Source organism: Leptodactylus fuscus, chromosome 2, assembly GCF_031893055.1.
Source record: "Leptodactylus fuscus isolate aLepFus1 chromosome 2, aLepFus1.hap2, whole genome shotgun sequence".
NCBI classification, from domain to species: domain Eukaryota; kingdom Metazoa; phylum Chordata; class Amphibia; order Anura; family Leptodactylidae; genus Leptodactylus; species Leptodactylus fuscus.
Genome location: NC_134266.1, coordinates 240,265,289 through 240,283,791, shown reverse-complemented (window position 1 = coordinate 240,283,791; position 18,503 = coordinate 240,265,289). Strand labels below are relative to the sequence as shown.

Here is an 18,503-nt window from a genome sequence, read left to right as displayed (position 1 = left end):
TCGTGGAATCGTGACGTGGAGAGGCAGGTTGAGGGACAATGAAAGGAGCGGAGAACAGCTCTGGGGAGCAGGGACAGTTTGGGTTATTGTTCTGTAAAGCTTCGGAATATTGGGAGGAAGGAAGACAAGACTGTTGGGTAATAGGAGGAGAGGAGGCAGAGTCTGACTGGCTGCTGGACAATGTGCTGTAAGCGTTCTCTGACAGCCATTGCAAGACCTGTTCCTGGTTCTCGGGCCTACTAAGGTTTGTACCCTGCAGTTTAGTTAATGTGGCAAGCAACCCTGGCACTGTGGAGTGGCGCAATGCTTGCTGCCCCACAGGAGTAGGCACGGGACGCCCTGTGGCTTCACTGCTACCTTGCTCCCCAGAACCATTCCCCCGACCTCGCCCACGGCCTCGTCCACGTCCCTTTCCGGGAGCCTTGCGCATTTTGAATTCCTAGTTAGAAATTGGCACTGTATACCAGTAGTAAAAATTGTGGGTGCACGTAACCACAATATATTCTTTGAATTCCCAGTCAGACACTGGCACTATATGGCAGTAGCAAGAAATGAGGGTATTTGTATTCCCAATATACTCTTTGAATTCCCAGTCAGACAATGGCACTGTATACCAGTAGTAAAAATTGTGGGTGCACGTAACCCCAATATATTCTTTGAATTACCAGTCAGAAACTGGCACTATATGGCAGTAGCAAGAAATGAGGGTATTTATAACCCCAATATATTCTTTGAATTCCCAGTCAGACAATGGCACTGTATACCAGTAGTAAAAATTGTGGGTGCACGTAACCCCAATATATTCTTTGAATTCCCAGTCAGAAACTGGCACTATATGGCAGTAGCAAGAAATGAGGGTATTTGTATTCCCAATATACTCTTTGAATTCCCAGTCAGACAATGGCACTGTATACCAGTAGTAAAAATTGTGGGTGCACGTAACCCCAATATATTCTTTGAATTACCAGTCAGAAACTGGCACTATATGGCAGTAGCAAGAAATGAGGGTATTTATAACCCCAATATATTCTTTGAATTCCCAGTCAGACAATGGCACTGTATACCAGTAGTAAAAATTGTGGGTGCACGTAACCCCAATATATTCTTTGAATTACCAGTCAGAAACTGGCACTATATGGCAGTACCAAGAAATGAGGGTATTTATAACCCCAATATATTCTTTGAATTCCCAGTCAGACAATGGCACTGTATACCAGTAGTAAAAATTGTGGGTGCACGTAACCCCAATATATTCTTTGAATTACCAGTCAGAAACTGGCACTATATGGCAGTAGCAAGAAATGAGGGTATTTATAACCCCAATATATTCTTTGAATTCCCAGTCAGACAATGGCACTGTATACCAGTAGTAAAAATTGTGGGTGCACGTAACCCCAATATATTCTTTGAATTACCAGTCAGAAACTGGCACTATATGGCAGTAGCAAGAAATGAGGGTATTTATAACCCCAATATATTCTTTGAATTCCCAGTCAGACAATGGCACTGTATACCAGTAGTAAAAATTGTGGGTGCACGTAACCCCAATATATTCTTTGAATTCCCAGTCAGAAACTGGCACTATATGGCAGTAGCAAGAAATGAGGGTATTTGTATTCCCAATATACTCTTTGAATTCCCAGTCAGACAATGGCACTGTATACCAGTAGTAAAAATTGTGGGTGCACGTAACCCCAATATATTCTTTGAATTACCAGTCAGAAACTGGCACTATATGGCAGTAGCAAGAAATGAGGGTATTTATAACCCCAATATATTCTTTGAATTCCCAGTCAGACAATGGCACTGTATACCAGTAGTAAAAATTGTGGGTGCACGTAACCCCAATATATTCTTTGAATTCCCAGTCAGAAACTGGCACTATATGGCAGTAGCAAGAAATGAGGGTATTTGTATTCCCAATATACTCTTTGAATTCCCAGTCAAACAATGGCACTGTATACCAGTAGTAAAAATTGTGGGTGCACGTAACCCCAATATATTCTTTGAATTACCAGTCAGAAACTGGCACTATATGGCAGTAGCAAGAAATGAGGGTATTTATAACCCCAATATATTCTTTGAATTCCCAGTCAGACAATGGCACTGTATACCAGTAGTAAAAATTGTGGGTGCACGTAACCCCAATATATTCTTTGAATTACCAGTCAGAAACTGGCACTATATGGCAGTAGCAAGAAATGAGGGTATTTGTATTCCCAATATACTCTTTGAATTCCCAGTCAGACAATGGCACTGTATACCAGTAGTAAAAATTGTGGGTGCACGTAACCCCAATATATTCTTTGAATTACCAGTCAGAAACTGGCACTATATGGCAGTAGCAAGAAATGAGGGTATTTATAACCCCAATATATTCTTTGAATTCCCAGTCAGACAATGGCACTGTATACCAGTAGTAAAAATTGTGGGTGCACGTAACCCCAATATATTCTTTGAATTACCAGTCAGAAACTGGCACTATATGGCAGTAGCAAGAAATGAGGGTATTTGTATTCCCAATATACTCTTTGAATTCCCAGTCAGACAATGGCACTGTATACCAGTAGTAAAAATTGTGGGTGCACGTAACCCCAATATATTCTTTGAATTACCAGTCAGAAACTGGCACTATATGGCAGTAGCAAGAAATGAGGGTATTTATAACCCCAATATATTCTTTGAATTCCCAGTCAGACAATGGCACTGTATACCAGTAGTAAAAATTGTGGGTGCACGTAACCCCAATATATTCTTTGAATTCCCAGTCAGAAACTGGCACTATATGGCAGTAGCAAGAAATGAGGGTATTTGTATTCCCAATATACTCTTTGAATTCCCAGTCAAACAATGGCACTGTATACCAGTAGTAAAAATTGTGGGTGCACGTAACCCCAATATATTCTTTGAATTACCAGTCAGAAACTGGCACTATATGGCAGTAGCAAGAAATGAGGGTATTTATAACCCCAATATATTCTTTGAATTCCCAGTCAGACAATGGCACTGTATACCAGTAGTAAAAATTGTGGGTGCACGTAACCCCAATATATTCTTTGAATTCCCAGTCAGAAACTGGCACTATATGGCAGTAGCAAGAAATGAGGGTATTTGTATTCCCAATATACTCTTTGAATTCCCAGTCAAACAATGGCACTGTATACCAGTAGTAAAAATTGTGGGTGCACGTAACCCCAATATATTCTTTGAATTACCAGTCAGAAACTGGCACTATATGGCAGTAGCAAGAAATGAGGGTATTTGTATTCCCAATATACTCTTTGAATTCCCAGTCAAACAATGGCACTGTATACCAGTAGTAAAAATTGTGGGTGCACGTAACCCCAATATATTCTTTGAATTACCAGTCAGAAACTGGCACTATATGGCAGTAGCAAGAAATGAGGGTATTTGTATTCCCAATATACTCTTTGAATTCCCAGTCAGACAATGGCACTGTATACCAGTAGTAAAAATTGTGGGTGTATATAGCCCCAATTCTATTGCTAGGGGACTTGCAGGGTATTTCTGGGGTGAAGGTGGGGGGGCACACCGTTGGAACGGGTATCGGGGTATATATCGGGTATACGGGAATACACTGACAGTGTATTCCATTCAGGATCCTGGGAAAGCTGGGTTGCGGCGATTGAGCCCGTCAGTGCCACGTTACACTGACAAGCTTCTCCCTGGAATTTAGCTCTTACAAGAGCTGTTGGTTGTCTTCTCCTTCCTATCCTAGCCTGTCCCTGCCTACCCAGAATCTAAGCCCTAGCTAGCTGGACGGAAACCTCCGTCCTCGGTGAATTGCAAGCTCAGAATGACGCGAACCTGGGCGGCGCTGTTCTTTTAAATTAGAGGTCACATGTTTTCGGCAGCCAATGGGTTTTGCCTACTTTTTTCAACGTCACCGGTGTCGTAGTTCCTGTCCCACCTACCCTGCGCTGTTATTGGAGCAAAAAAGGCGCCAGGGAAGGTGGGAGGGGAATCGAGTAATGGCGCACTTTACCACGCGGTGTTCGATTCGATTCGAACATGCCGAACAGCCTAATATCCGATCGAACATGAGTTCGATAGAACACTGTTCGCTCATCTCTACAGAACACCAATGATTGTCTGTCTGCTGTCTCTAACATCATGTCCTTTTTCTATCTCAGCTGAACATTGTGTATTTCCTTCATCTACATCCTTCACTACATGCACCTCAATGTGATGTTTCCTATTAAATATGTGGCACCACCATAACTCATAGCAAGCATGCTGTCAGGATTAGGACGCTTTCCTTTACTTTGTATATTGAATCATTTGCTTGTTCATGTTACCTTCACCTCAAAAAGATCTCCAGAGTTGCTTATCTCATTGACTCATTGTCGTCTAGGTTATAGCAACTTACTACTGTCTGGTCTTACTTTCTTCAAACTCTCTCCTCTATTTATCCTTTGAATGCAGCAGAAAGATTCATCTGTCAGTCTGGACCCTATACCAATGCCACCAGTCTGCGCCGGTCACTGTAATGATTGCCCATCCCATAGAATACAACTTAAATCTCTCCGCAGTGTTCCACCTCCTTATGTCCCTTTGTCTGCTCCTAGTTCTCTATATACCACCCTATTCATACTATACATTATGATTTTGCCCAAAAAGATGTTTTGATTAGAGATGAGCGAACAGTGTTCTATCGAACACATGTTCGATCGGATATCAGGGTGTTCGCCGTGTTCGAATCGAATCGAACACCACGTGGTAAAGTGCGCCAAAATTCGATTCCCCTCCCACCTTCCCTGGCGCCTTTTTTGCACCAATAACAGCGCAGGGGAGGTGGGACAGGAACTACGACACCGGGGGCATTGAAAAAAATTGGAAAAAGTCATTGGCTGCCGAAATCAGGTGACCTCCATTTTAGACGAATAGTGGATTTCAAATCCGGGTCATATGAGAATGTGAACTTTGTGACTAAGAGACAGGGATAGCTGTACAGGCAGGGATAGCTAGGGATAACCTTTATTTAGGGGGGAATGTTATTAAAAATAACTTTTTGGGGCTCTATCGGGTGTGTAATTGTGATTTTTGTGAGATAAACTTTTTCCCATAGGGATGCATTGGCCAGCGCTGATTGGCCGAATTCCGTACTCTGGCCAATCAGCGCTGGCCAATGCATTCTATTAGCTTGATGAAGCAGAATGTGCACAAGGGTTCAAGCGCACCCTCGGCTCTGATGTAGCAGTGCCGAGGCTGCACAAGGGTTCAAGCGCACCCTCGGCTCTGATGTAGGAGAGCCGAGGGTGCACTTGAACCCTTGTGCACCCTCGGCTCTGCTACATCAGAGCCGAGGGTGCGCTTGAACCCTTGTGCACACTCTGCTTCATCAAGCTAATAGAATGCATTGGCCAGCGCTGATTGGCCAATGTATTCTATTAGCCTGATGAAGTAGAGCTGAATGTGTGTGCTAAGCACACTCATTCAGCACTGCTTCATCACGCCAATACAATGCATTAGCCAGTGCTGATTGGCCAGAGTACGGAACTCGACCAATCAGCGCTGGCTCTGCTGGAGGAGGCGGAGTCTAAGATCGCTCCACACCAGTCTCCATTCAGGTCCGACCTTAGACTCCGCCTCCTCCGGCAGAGCCAGCGCTGATTGGCCGAAGGCTGGCCAATGCATTCCTATGCGAATGCAGAGACTTAGCAGTGCTGAGTCAGTTTTGCTCAACTACACATCTGATGCACACTCGGCACTGCTACATCAGATGTAGCAATCTGATGTAGCAGAGCCGAGGGTGCACTAGAACCCCTGTGCAAACTCAGTTCACGCTAATAGAATGCATTGGCCAGCGCTGATTGGCCAATGCATTCTATTAGCCCGATGAAGTAGAGCTGAATGTGTGTGTTAAGCACACACATTCAGCACTGCTTCATCACGCCAATACAATGCATTAGCCAGTGCTGATTGGCCAGAGTACGGAATTCGGCCAATCAGCGCTGGCTCTGCTGGAGGAGGCGGAGTCTAAGGTCGGACCTGAATGGAGACTGGTGTGGAGCGATCTTAGACTCCGCCTCCTCCAGCAGAGCCAGCGCTGATTGGCCGAATTCCGTAGTCTGGCCAATCAGCACTGGCTAATGCATTGTATTGGCGTGATGAAGCAGTGCTGAATGTGTGTGCTTAGCACACACATTCAGCTCTACTTCATCGGGCTAATAGAATGCATTGGCCAGTGCTGATTGGCCAGAGTACGGAATTCGGCCAATCAGCGCTGGCCAATGCATTCTATTAGCCCGATGAAGCAGTGCTGAATGTGTGTGCTTAGCACACACATTCAGCTCTACTTCATCGGGCTAATAGAATGCATTGGCCAGCGCTGATTGGCCAGAGTACGGAATTCGGCCAATCAGCGCTGGCTCTGCTGGAGGAGGCGGAGTCTAAGATCGCTCCACACCAGTCTCCATTCAGGTCCGACCTTAGACTCCGCCTCCTCCAGCAGAGCCAGCGCTGATTGGCCGAATTCCGTACTCTGGCCAATCAGCACTGGCTAATGCATTGTATTGGCGTGATGAAGCAGTGCTGAATGTGTGTGCTTAGCACACACATTCAGCTCTACTTCATCGGGCTAATAGAATGCATTGGCCAGCGCTGATTGGCCGAATTCCGTACTCTGGCCAATCAGCACTGGCTAATGCATTGTATTGGCGTGATGAAGCAGTGCTGAATGTGTGTGCTTAGCACACACATTCAGCTCTACTTCATCGGGCTAATAGAATGCATTGGCCAGCGCTGATTGGCCGAATTCCGTACTCTGGCCAATCAGCACTGGCTAATGCATTGTATTGGCGTGATGAAGCAGTGCTGAATGAGTGTGCTTAGCACACACATTCAGCTCTACTTCATCGGGCTAATAGAATGCATTGGCCAATCAGCGCTGGCCAATGCATTCTATTAGCGTGAACTGAGTTTGCACAGGGGTTCTAGTGCACCCTCGGCTCTGCTACATCAGATTGCTACATCTGATGTAGCAGTGCCGAGTGTGCATCAGATGTGTAGTTGAGCAAAACTGACTCAGCACTACTAAGTCTCTGCATTCGCATAGGAATGCATTGGCCAGCCTTCGGCCAATCAGCGCTGGCTCTGCCGGAGGAGGCGGAGTCTAAGGTCGGACCTGAATGGAGACTGGTGTGGAGCGATCTTAGACTCCGCCTCCTCCAGCAGAGCCAGCGCTGATTGGCCGAATTCCGTATTCTGGCCAATCAGCACTGGCTAATGCATTGTATTGGCGTGATGAAGCAGTGCTGAATGTGTGTGCTTAGCACACACATTCAGCTCTACTTCATCGGGCTAATAGAATGCATTGGCCAGCGCTGATTGGCCAGAGTACGGAATTCGGCCAATCAGCGCTGGCTCTGCCGGAGGAGGCGGAGTCTAAGGTCGGACCTGAATGGAGACTGGTGTGGAGCGATCTTAGACTCCGCCTCCTCCAGCAGAGCCAGCGCTGATTGGTCGAGTTCCGTACTCTGGCCAATCAGCACTGGCCAATGCATTTCTATGGGGAAAAGTTAGCTTGCGAAAATCGCAAACTGACAGGGATTTCCATGAAATAAAGTGACTTTTATGCCCCCAGACATGCTTCCCCTGCTGTCCCAGTGTCATTCCAGGGTGTTGGTATCATTTCCTGGGGTGTCATAGTGGACTTGGTGACCCTCCAGACACGAATTTGGGTTTCCCCCTTAACGAGTTTATGTTCCCCATAGACTATAATGGGGTTCGAAACCCATTCGAACACTCGAACAGTGAGCGGCTGTTCGAATCGAATTTCGAACCTCGAACATTTTAGTGTTCGCTCATCTCTAGTTTTGATAACTTCCTTTGCCTTCCCAAGGATAGGGCAATCTTGACCCCACTAGCTGTTTGTGTGTGTGTGTGTGTGTGCGTGTGTGTGCATTGTGACCAAAGAAACCCATTCCCTTCACAGGACTGTTGTCACCAGCACTTTGCTTAGGTAGAGGTTGCCCAGCGAAAAATGAGTTAGTATTAGTTCCTCAGTTGTAGCAATGATTAACCACAGCAGTTCAGTGGACAGTAGACACTCTGAATGCTCAGTAACTTCTTAATGTCAGAATTAGTGGTCCTGAGGCAACATGCAGCAATTGCCCAAGTCTCCCAGCAGTTTGCATTCTACTTCTATATGTACTGCCTCTGAGCAACACACTAGACTTGGTATGCCTGCCTACGGAAACTGTCTGGCTCTGTTCTGGGAATTACGTTACACAAATAAGAAACTGGGTTGGTCAGAACAGAAATCTGGATGGTAAAGCCCTTTTACATGGCAATTTTCCCTCCTGGAATGACTAGAAGAACATAGCATGTGCAAGCTGAACTGTAGATGGTGCAAAAATGGCACCGCCCGAGGCACAACTTCCACCAATTTAGTTAGAATTATTGGGCCACCCTCCTTCCAGAAAGTACCAGACTGAAGAAGGTGCAGTGACTCAGCAGCAAACACAATTAAAGTGAATAATAAGTACAATAAATCATCGGCAGATACGCAGCTATTATACAACATACAGTGCAACTATACATAACATATACATGCATTGTGGAAGGAACCACCTTACAAAGCAACTGGCCTTAGACATGCATCATTCATAATCTTAACTTTCAACTCCTCTCTCTAAGACTTTTCTCATGCTGCACCAGTTCTCTGGAAAGCACTACCCCAGAAAACTAGATTAATTCCCCATAACTATAGCATTCCTTAATCTACTATAACTCCTCTCCCTTCTCCCTTCTACCTTATTTCTTAGAACCTGATTCCTTCATTCAACACAGTCCCCCAAATTCTTACACAGTGTCTTATTACTGGCTCATGGCAACATGATGAAGAACATAGTGGATACCCCATAGATCCTATTATGTTGAATAGAATGTCTTTTGCTTCTTCTTGTAGTTTTGCTGTATATCCAGAACAGTTTTTGGTACATTCCTGGTGGAGAGTTCTTTAGTATGGGAGGAGACTAGGAGTTATATAAGGAGCAGGGGCGTAACTTGAGGGGGTGCAGAGGGTGCAGTCGTACCAGGTCCCAGGAGCCTTAGGGGGCCCATAAGCACTGGCATCAGTATTGAGATTGTAGCTTACATCTGGCCCATAAGCCAAGGAGACCCACAGATTACCCTAACCACACTGAGGTGGATTAAACTCCTTAGCATCCATAACCTTCACTATCAAGAATTCACTGTAGGGAAGAGGTAGGGGGCCCGGGACAAAAGATTGCACCAGGGCCAACAAGACTTTAGTTATGTTACTGTGTATATCAAATAGCATGATACCACCATGAGTTGGGCCAGAATAGACTATGTTCACATCTGCTCTAGTCCATCCTAAATTGTGGATAAAAAAAGTCCTGTAAGGTCAAATTTTTCTTCTGGCGATGTCAGGGAAGGAATAACGGATACAGATCTCAATGGGTTCATTGGAATCTGGTGCTGTCCATCATTTGATGGAACCGTTTTATTGCTTAATCTATTCTTCTGGTTCAATGTGGCGCACCCTCCGACATTGCAGGGCATGTGAAGACTGGCGTTGAATATGTCACCTTTCATAAATCTCCCCAATATTACTTGCCCTTGGACAGTTTAATTCAGAACCTAAACTACTGGTCCATAAGGACCGGTGGGTGGTTTAGTGTCTCACATTGATACTTATTCATATTTTCACTTGGACCTCCCTATGAGGACAACCTTTAGGGGTCTGTCCTGGTGATATATGTGCTCTAACGTTCATACTATCCATAGGTCTTCATAAACATAGCAACTTTATTCAACCCAGTGAAGTAAAAGGAATGCTTGTGTGATCCCATCAACATAATAAGATTGGAGAGCAAGAGGAAGGATGTAAGCACTGTAGTGAAAGACATAATCCAAGGCAGGCAGCACTTAGTAATTTAATTAAGAAATGCTTCAGTGTTCTTAATAAGACACTAATGATATAAAGTGGGAATAATGTCCGATAACACAACACACAAGATGACAAGAGGAACATTTATACATCATCCTTCTATATTGTCACCTTTGTAGGGTACAGCATGTAACCATTATATCAAGGTAATACTGAACGTACCCTGAGTGACAGGGCTGAAACATAACTTTGTTCTTTCACCAAACAGAGTCTTTTGATGAACAGCATTGATAAGATCCGTATTGTAACGTTCTCCCATAGAACATAGTGTACCTGCTGAATGCCCCCATGTACGATTCATTCATGTGCATGCTGGAGAGCTTACACTACTTACTGATATTATAATAATATTATATAATAATACATTTTATTTATATAGCGCCAACATATTCTGCAGCACTTTACAGACACAGTGAGACAATACGGTGTAATATATCAATTCACCCTAAAGACGCTCCGGTTTCAGCCTAGCCGCGGGCCGAAGCCTATTTAAGGAGGGCTCTGGCTCGGGACCACCATTGCCTATTCAGTGTTTCCTAGTGATAGTAGGCATTTCTCTCCTGTATCTGACTGTCTGTGCTCTGACCCCTTGCCTTGACCTTTGACCTTGCCTTTGTCTCTTGATTTTTGTACTGTGCCTTCTCCTGTTTATGACCCCGGCTTGCCTTTAGATCTCTGCTCCACCAATGTTGTACTTCTCCACCACTCCTGTTACTGACTCGACCTGCCTGATCCTTCCCTTTTGGATTTCCCGCTGTACTGCGCTGCCCTCTTGTTTATGACCCAGATCGTACAACAACGCTTTGACTCTCTGCTGCCACCTGCTGACCACGTGCCACAGCCTTCTGGTTCTCTGTACTGCACTGCTACTCAAGACGTCTGCTCGTAAGAGATCTCAGTGTCTGGTTTACTGTGATTTGTGTGTTTGGCGTATCCCAACCCATACCGCTCTGCCCAGCAGTGCCGCCAAGTCCATCCCCACCATCTGGGGCTCTGGTGAAGACCATTGTGGGTTGGAGTTGGTACGGGCTGGGGGGTATTGGACACACAGAGCCGTATTTACCATTTTGTTCAGTGTATCTAGTACTGCTTCTGTTATCCTAACACTACGAGATAGAGGGGGTGACACCAGAAGGACTTACACGGTATATTAATGAGATAAAATAACACTAATACAAGTGTAGAAAACTATATGAGCCATTACCAGCCAATCTCTTTGTATGTGCAGATCCAAAGGGCCTGGCATACAGGGTTACATGTAGATAAAGGAATCATGTTCTATGGGAATATGGGGGGGGGGGGACATGAACAAAGCAGGGCTAGTTTTGGGAGTGTAAAAGGAGAGGTATTAGGTTATATAATGCGATCGGTCTACCTAAAGACACTAATTTTTAGGACATGCTAGAAGTTATGAAAGTCGGGTGTTACTCATGTCCGGGGTACCACACATGGTCACGGTATGATTAATTTTAACACAACATCAGGTTGTATCAGGGATGATCAATTTTATTAAGTGCTGTGTCAAATCTGGGTAAGAGACTCCCTGGGTAATCTGAAACCCCTGCTCTGGGCATGGGGAGCCTTGTTCCAACTCTACATGCCATTTATAACCCAGTAACAGCCATGGCTTAGCTATGACAGGTGCAGGATTACCAGTCACTACTGGGCCGTAGACCCTGAAAGGGCACCAAAACACATAAAATCTACCACTATTCTAAATGGCACAGGCCAAAGAGTGTCCGCACACGAGGTGCAAGAGCCTCAAACCACACCTCTAAATAAGAGGATCACTTTAAAACCACCTTTAATATGGATTGAAGAATAGGTTCCAGGTTTGAGGCTTATGGTAAATCACACTATCTAGAATAATAAATGGAGAAGAAAGGGGACCTGTTACCTCTCCTAACTTGTCTGCTCTCATAATACTTTTATTCCCCATAAAATAACAATTCTGGAGCCTCTTTTCTCAAAATTCTGTCTTGTGCCTCTGTTATTCCTTCAAGAAATTCATAATGTGTGTTACCATTTGTCTAGTGATCTAAACGGCACCAGTGTGTCTGGGGCAAACATTGTACGGACCCCCCCCCCCCCAAAAAAAAAAAAAAAAATGGTAACATCCAGTTAATTTATCATTTTCTAGGAAGAATATCAGAAGAATGGTACAATACAATATTATAAGAAAAGACGAGGAATACAAATAATTCCTAAAACAGACATGTCCAAAAAGGTTTATGAACCCTTTAATGATTAACTTAATTAATCGGTCCTAATTACAATATAACAACAGTCATTCCCAATTTTCTATTGATATCTCACATGATCATGATGCATAATATGAATAAACATCAGTAACTATTTCAGTTTTTCTCCGTAGAGGTTATTTCTTACTTTACAGTACATGAGTCATATTGAAGCATTATTCCAGTAATTACAAGTTATTCCCTATCCATAGAATAAAACAGGGAACAATTGATGGTTGGGGGTCTCTGGTAGGACCGATCATAAGAAAGGGGGTCCTGTGTGTCCATTTAAATGAAGAAGTAGGTTGGCTCTGTTTATTCTTATGAGATTACTGTGTGATCTCCCTCTGTTATTCTCCTTGTATAAACCCCGAAATACGTAGTAAAGGTTTTTGTATGTTGATCCTTGGTGAAGTACGGTTCCTCTCCTCCAGACCCAGGTTGTGGGACTCATAGGACCCCCACTCTTGTGACCAGTGGAAGTCCCTTTAGCCAATAAGAGAACTATCCCCTATCCTCATAATTACCGGAATGCTCCTTTAAATATGAAGTATAGTTCAAATGTAGCCAATTTCGGGGTCTACTTCAAACCTACCAATCCCTTTAACACCAAGTATATCACATGTTCCTCCACCACAGTGTCCACGGTCAAGAAACCTCAAATATAGGGTGATGTTTATTACACCAATGCTTTTCTTTCCTTCAATAATCTAATTTCAACTACTTAACCCTATAAAGATTATGCAGAATTTCATTAGATAAGGAAGACGACACTGGTGATCATCAGGTCTTAAGTGGCAAACAACCCCTCGTATGTTAACTTCCGGTTGCTGTCTAGGATAAATGGCATAGTGACGCCTAAACTATCGGGTATTAAAGGGTCAATCAGTAAAGTGATATTTCGATATATCAACATTTTCAATAAAAAAAATTCTTAAAAGTCAATTTTTTTTCCTACTCTTTGGTTTCTCATCCTTCCTGTAGGTGTCAGCGTCTCCCAGCCTTAAACCACAGTACAATAAACTAAGACAGTCTGTTATCTCTGCTGATGCTCCAACATAGAGTACATTATATAAACCACGTTACTACGTAAAATAGGTACGAACGCTACAAAAAGGTATAATAATAAATACGGCGTCTTAAAGGTGGCGTCTTAAAGGTTAATAGATATAAACAGACATTCATTCTTTTTACCAAGAAAGAATAACATTTCCTCGGCTTCTAACATAAAGCATACTAAATAAAAGGTATAATAAGTTACTTGCCACTTACGTAGTGCAATTGCAATTTTCTGATATCCACAAGTGAAGTTCACAGATTCTCCAGATTGGGTTTTTCCAAGTGAAACTTCATCCCAAAGATTTATGGTGAAAGGTAAAACATTGAATTTTTGTGATCATATCTGTTCTTCATGGTGTAAGATGGAATGGTCTTTCTCAATTTCTAGAAGCTTTTAGGAGGCGAAGAGCGGAAATCAATAGAGAAGTGTATAAGGATATCCCATGCTGACTGCAAAAATGCCATCATGTCATCCCTGGGCTTAGTGTCTTGCTGTAGTTAAGAAGCATGCACATGAAATGAAGATTAGCACTTGCACTTGTCTGGACTGCTGCTAGCCTACATTGACTTATATGGAGGCTGCATCATTCCCTGCTGTAAAGTATCCGCCTCTCTTTGGTGAAATCCCTCAGGGTATCCCTTCATTCTGTTTTGATCTCCTGCTTTCCCATTCGATTATCCTTCTCTCCCACTCTCTGAGTAGTTTCTCCTTCCTCCCACTGACTTAAAGCTCCTTCCTTGCATCTCCCCTATTGCTCACTGATCACTTGCTACTGATTTGCTGGCTCCATTTGCCTGCCTGGTATGTTTTCTCTAGCTGTCACTCACAGCAAAATCTGTTGAGCTCCTCGCAGACACGTAGAGCCTGACAAAAGTATCCAGATTTTAATCAGGTCAATGCTATTCTATTGTAACTAAATCACAAATTCTAAGATAAAAAAGAAAAACAAAGATTTTTTAAAAAAAATAGATAAAAAAAGGTTACACAAAAGCACAAAACGCAACATAAATAATACACAAAATCACAAAAACAAAACAAAAATAATATAGAGAATCATAAAAAAAACTAATAAACTCACTAAATAATACACAAATTCAAAAGACTAAAACATAAGTACACAAAATCACAAAACAACTGAAAATAATACATAAAAAATCACAACACAACCAAAAGTAAGACAAAAAAAATCACAAGACAACAGAAAATAATACAAAAAATCACAAAAACAAAACAAATAAATACACAAAATCAAAAGAATAAAACAAAAAATACACAAAATCACAAAACAACCGAAAATAATACAAAAAAATCACAACACAACCAAAAATATTACAAAAAAATCACAACGCAACATAAATAACACACAAAAAACCAAAAACAATATAGAGAATCATAAAAAAAACCCTGATAAAATCACTAAATAATGCACAAAATGACAAAATAAAACAAAAACATACACAAAATCCCAACAAAACAACCAAAAATAATACAAAAAAATCACAACACAATAAAAAAAGTACACAAAATGACAACACTACAAAAAATAAACAATATCACACCAACACAACATAAATAACACACAAAATCACAAAAACAAAAATAATATGGTGACAAAAACGAATAAAATGACTAAATAATACACAAAATAAAAAAAAATAGAATCACAACAGCACAACCAAAAATAACACAAAAAACAAACAACAACACAACAGAAAATAATACGCAAAATCTGAAAAAGTAACTAGCCGCAATGTATTCGGCTTCACATAGACAGCGCCTCTGTTATCAATTCAGTTTTTTCCCTTGTTCTCTGCCTACAGGATTTTGGAGCTGACAGCCTATCTGTACACAGTGTTGAATTGCATTGAGCGTCCTATGGGGAATGCTGTGTACATCTGCCCAGAGAAATGTTACAAAACCAGGGAATATGACTGTGAAAACAGTTTCATGCGAATTCCCATTTAAGTCTGTTTTTTTTTACATTTTCGGTGTGAAATTGAGGAAATTACATTTTTCCAGTAGTCATCTAGGAATAATACTGTCTGCTATAGGTAATGGATGTTTTCAAAGCATCTCCCATACACAGCTTGCAAATTTAATGTCAGCCCTAATCTTTTCCTGAGGAATTCAGCTGCACTTTACCAAATATCTGGGAGGTTTTAGAATAATCTGAGAATGGTATACAGGCCGGATGCTTGGCTGTTTTATCCCATTCACATACAAGTGTCTACAATAGTACTTCGAGGAAAGGGTCTATTCTATTCAATGGGCACTGACATGTCCTGGGGGGTGTCATTGTAAATCTTCAGTATTGTTACTAGGGGAATGTTCGGTTGGTTTCATTATATTATCTCAGAGGAGGGTTCAGGAATTACAGGGATGGCACAAAACAGTGGTGCCATGTCTTTCAGGTTTCACCAGGGAGTCAAAACAGAATGTCAATCATATATTTTCATAGATTTAAAGCGAACATGTCACAATAAAATGCCATCCATTGTGTAGGAAATATAAAAAAAAAAACAAAAGAACTTGATAGTCTTCAGTAGTTGATACCTTTTTAATGGCTAACTCATAATGATGACAAATTACGACATTTCGGAACGCTTCAGCTCCATTCTTAAGTACATTTTCCTTATCCATTGTGTAGGCAGCAGTTTGTGGTACAGAAGGTGCTGAGCAGATTGATATATAATTTTATTGGAAATTACTCGGTATAACCTGCACACTTGACCCAATCCAGTCACATCTCATCCCCAAACTCACTGAAGTCAATAGTCCGGGCCTAACCCATCTCTTCAACCTATCCCTATCCAATGGATATTTCCCTTCCATCTTCAAACATGCCACAGTCACACCTATACTTAAGAAACTGTCCTTCGACCAGTCCTCTCCAGCCAACTATCACCCCATCTCACTGCTCCTGTATGGCTCAAAACTGCTTGAGCAACATGTCCACTCCAAACTATCCTCCTATCTCTTGTCCAACCTGCTCTTTGAGAGACTACAGTCAGGCTTCACACCTGTCACTCCACAGAAACTGCCCTAACCAAAGTCACTAATGATCTTCTAACTGACAAAGCCAAGCGCCATTACTCTGTCCTCCTCCTCCTCTTTGACCTCTCCTCTGCCTTTGACACAGTTGACCACTGCCTCTTATTAGAAACTCTCTCATCCCTTGGTATCTCAGACCTGGCCCTTTGCTAGATCTCCTCTTCCCTCACCAACCGCACATTCAGCATCTCCCACTCACCGGGCCCTCTGTCTGTAGGTGTCCCCCTAGGCTCCGTCCTAGGACCCCTCCAGTTACCCATCTACAATCTCGGCTATGGCCAACTCATAGAATCTCATGGTTTTCAATACCATTGCTATGCTGACGACACTCAGATATATCTCTCTCTTTACTTCCCTGTTGGCCAGAGTTCCAGATTGTTTAGTGGCCGTAGCCTCCTTTCTCTCCTCCCTTTTCTTCAAACTCAAAATGGAGAAAACAGAGTTCATCATCTTCGCCCTACCTCTCACGGCCCCTCTACCTGACCTATCTATCAAAGTTAATGGAACCACCCTTACCCCTGTCCCACGGGTCTGTTGCCTTGGTATAACCTTGGATTCTGACCTATCCTTCAAGTCGCACATTGAAACCCTCAACACCTCCTGCCGCCTCCAACTCAAGAACATCCATCAAATCCGCTCCTTCCTCACCCCAGAAACTACAAAAATGCTAGCCCATGCCCTAATAATCTCCCGCTTAGATTACTGCAACACACTTCTACATGGCCTCTCTGTGAATACTCTCACTCCCCTCCAGTCCACCTTAAATTGTGCTGCTCGCATAATACACCTCGCCCACCGATCTTCATCAGCCGCTACCCTCTGCTAATCTCCTCACTGGCTACCTGTTGCCCAGTGAATTGAGTTCAAGTTACTAATACTAACATACAAAGCCATCCACAACCTGTCCCCTCCATATATCTCTGACCTCATCTCCCGCTACCTGCCCACACGTAACCTCAGATCCTCCAATGACCTCCTACTCCGCTCTGCCCTCATCCACTCCTCACACAACCGTCTCCAAGATTTCTCCCGTGCATCCCCCATAATCTGGAACTCTTTACCAAGACACATAAGACTGACCCCCACAATCTCTGGCTTCAAGAAGGCCCTGAAGACTCACCTATTCAGGAAGGCCTATAACCTCCAATAACATTACTGGCACCACACCACCATCTGAACAGTCTTTTCCCCTCACCTTCTGTCTCTATCCCCTTCCCTCATAGATTGTGAACCCTTGTGGGCAGGGCCCTCCATCCCACTGTGCCAGTCGGTCACTGTTAGTATTATATCTGTTAGTATATTTTGTGTTCTGTATGTAAACCCTCAAATGTAAAGCACCATGGAATTAATATAATAATGTATAGCACCATGGAATTAATATAATAATGTACAGCAACATGGAATTAATATAATAATGTGCAGCACCATGGAATTAATATACGGTAATAATGTACAGCACCATGGACTTAATATAATAATGTACAGCACTATGGAATTAATATAATAATGTACAGCAACATGGAATTAATATAATAATGTGCAGCACCATGGAATTAATATACGGTAATAATGTACAGCACCATGGAATTAATATAATAATGTAGAGGACCATGGAATAAATATAATAATGTACAGCAACATGTAATTAATGGTGCTATATAAGTAAATAAATTATTATTATTATTATTATTATTAATAATAATAATAATAATAATAATAACAACTTATATTTCTTTAATGACCTGTGCTTATTCCAGAGTTAGGAGTCCAGTGGGCAGTCCTATTAGTGATTGACAGCTATCTGTGTGTATATACTCATACAGAGAAGACTATCATTGAGTAGGACTATGAATAGTAGAACGGTATAACATGATACCAGTGGATTGGATGCTTAGGTTATGGTTAAAGTGTCATGTTCAGTAATAAAAAAAATATCAAACACATGTGGAGGAGGTTCTTGTGTGTCCTAATGTTTTACATATAGACTGATTAATGGATGCAAAAGGATCATTATAGTACCATATATATATATATATATATATATATATATATATATATATATATATACTGTATATATAATATATATATATATATATATATACTGTATATATACTGTGTATATATATATATATATATATATATATATATATATATATATATATATATACAGTTAGGGCCAGAAATATTTGGACAGTGACACAAGTTTTGTTAT

The 18,503-nt window shown here is 42.1% G+C and overlaps 1 protein-coding gene across 1 annotated transcript in view; it reads right to left on the bottom strand.

Moving 5' to 3' along the window:
• The window catches only part of TRPC4 (transient receptor potential cation channel subfamily C member 4), a 158,901-nt gene extending 144,784 nt beyond the window's left edge, over positions 1-14,117 (bottom strand). Inside the window, exon 1 of the mRNA XM_075265909.1 lies at positions 13,453-14,117. The gene's annotated coding sequence lies outside the window, so the exon portion shown is untranslated. The remainder of the gene's footprint in view (positions 1-13,452) is intronic.
• Between the last annotated feature and the right edge of the window lie 4,386 nt (positions 14,118-18,503).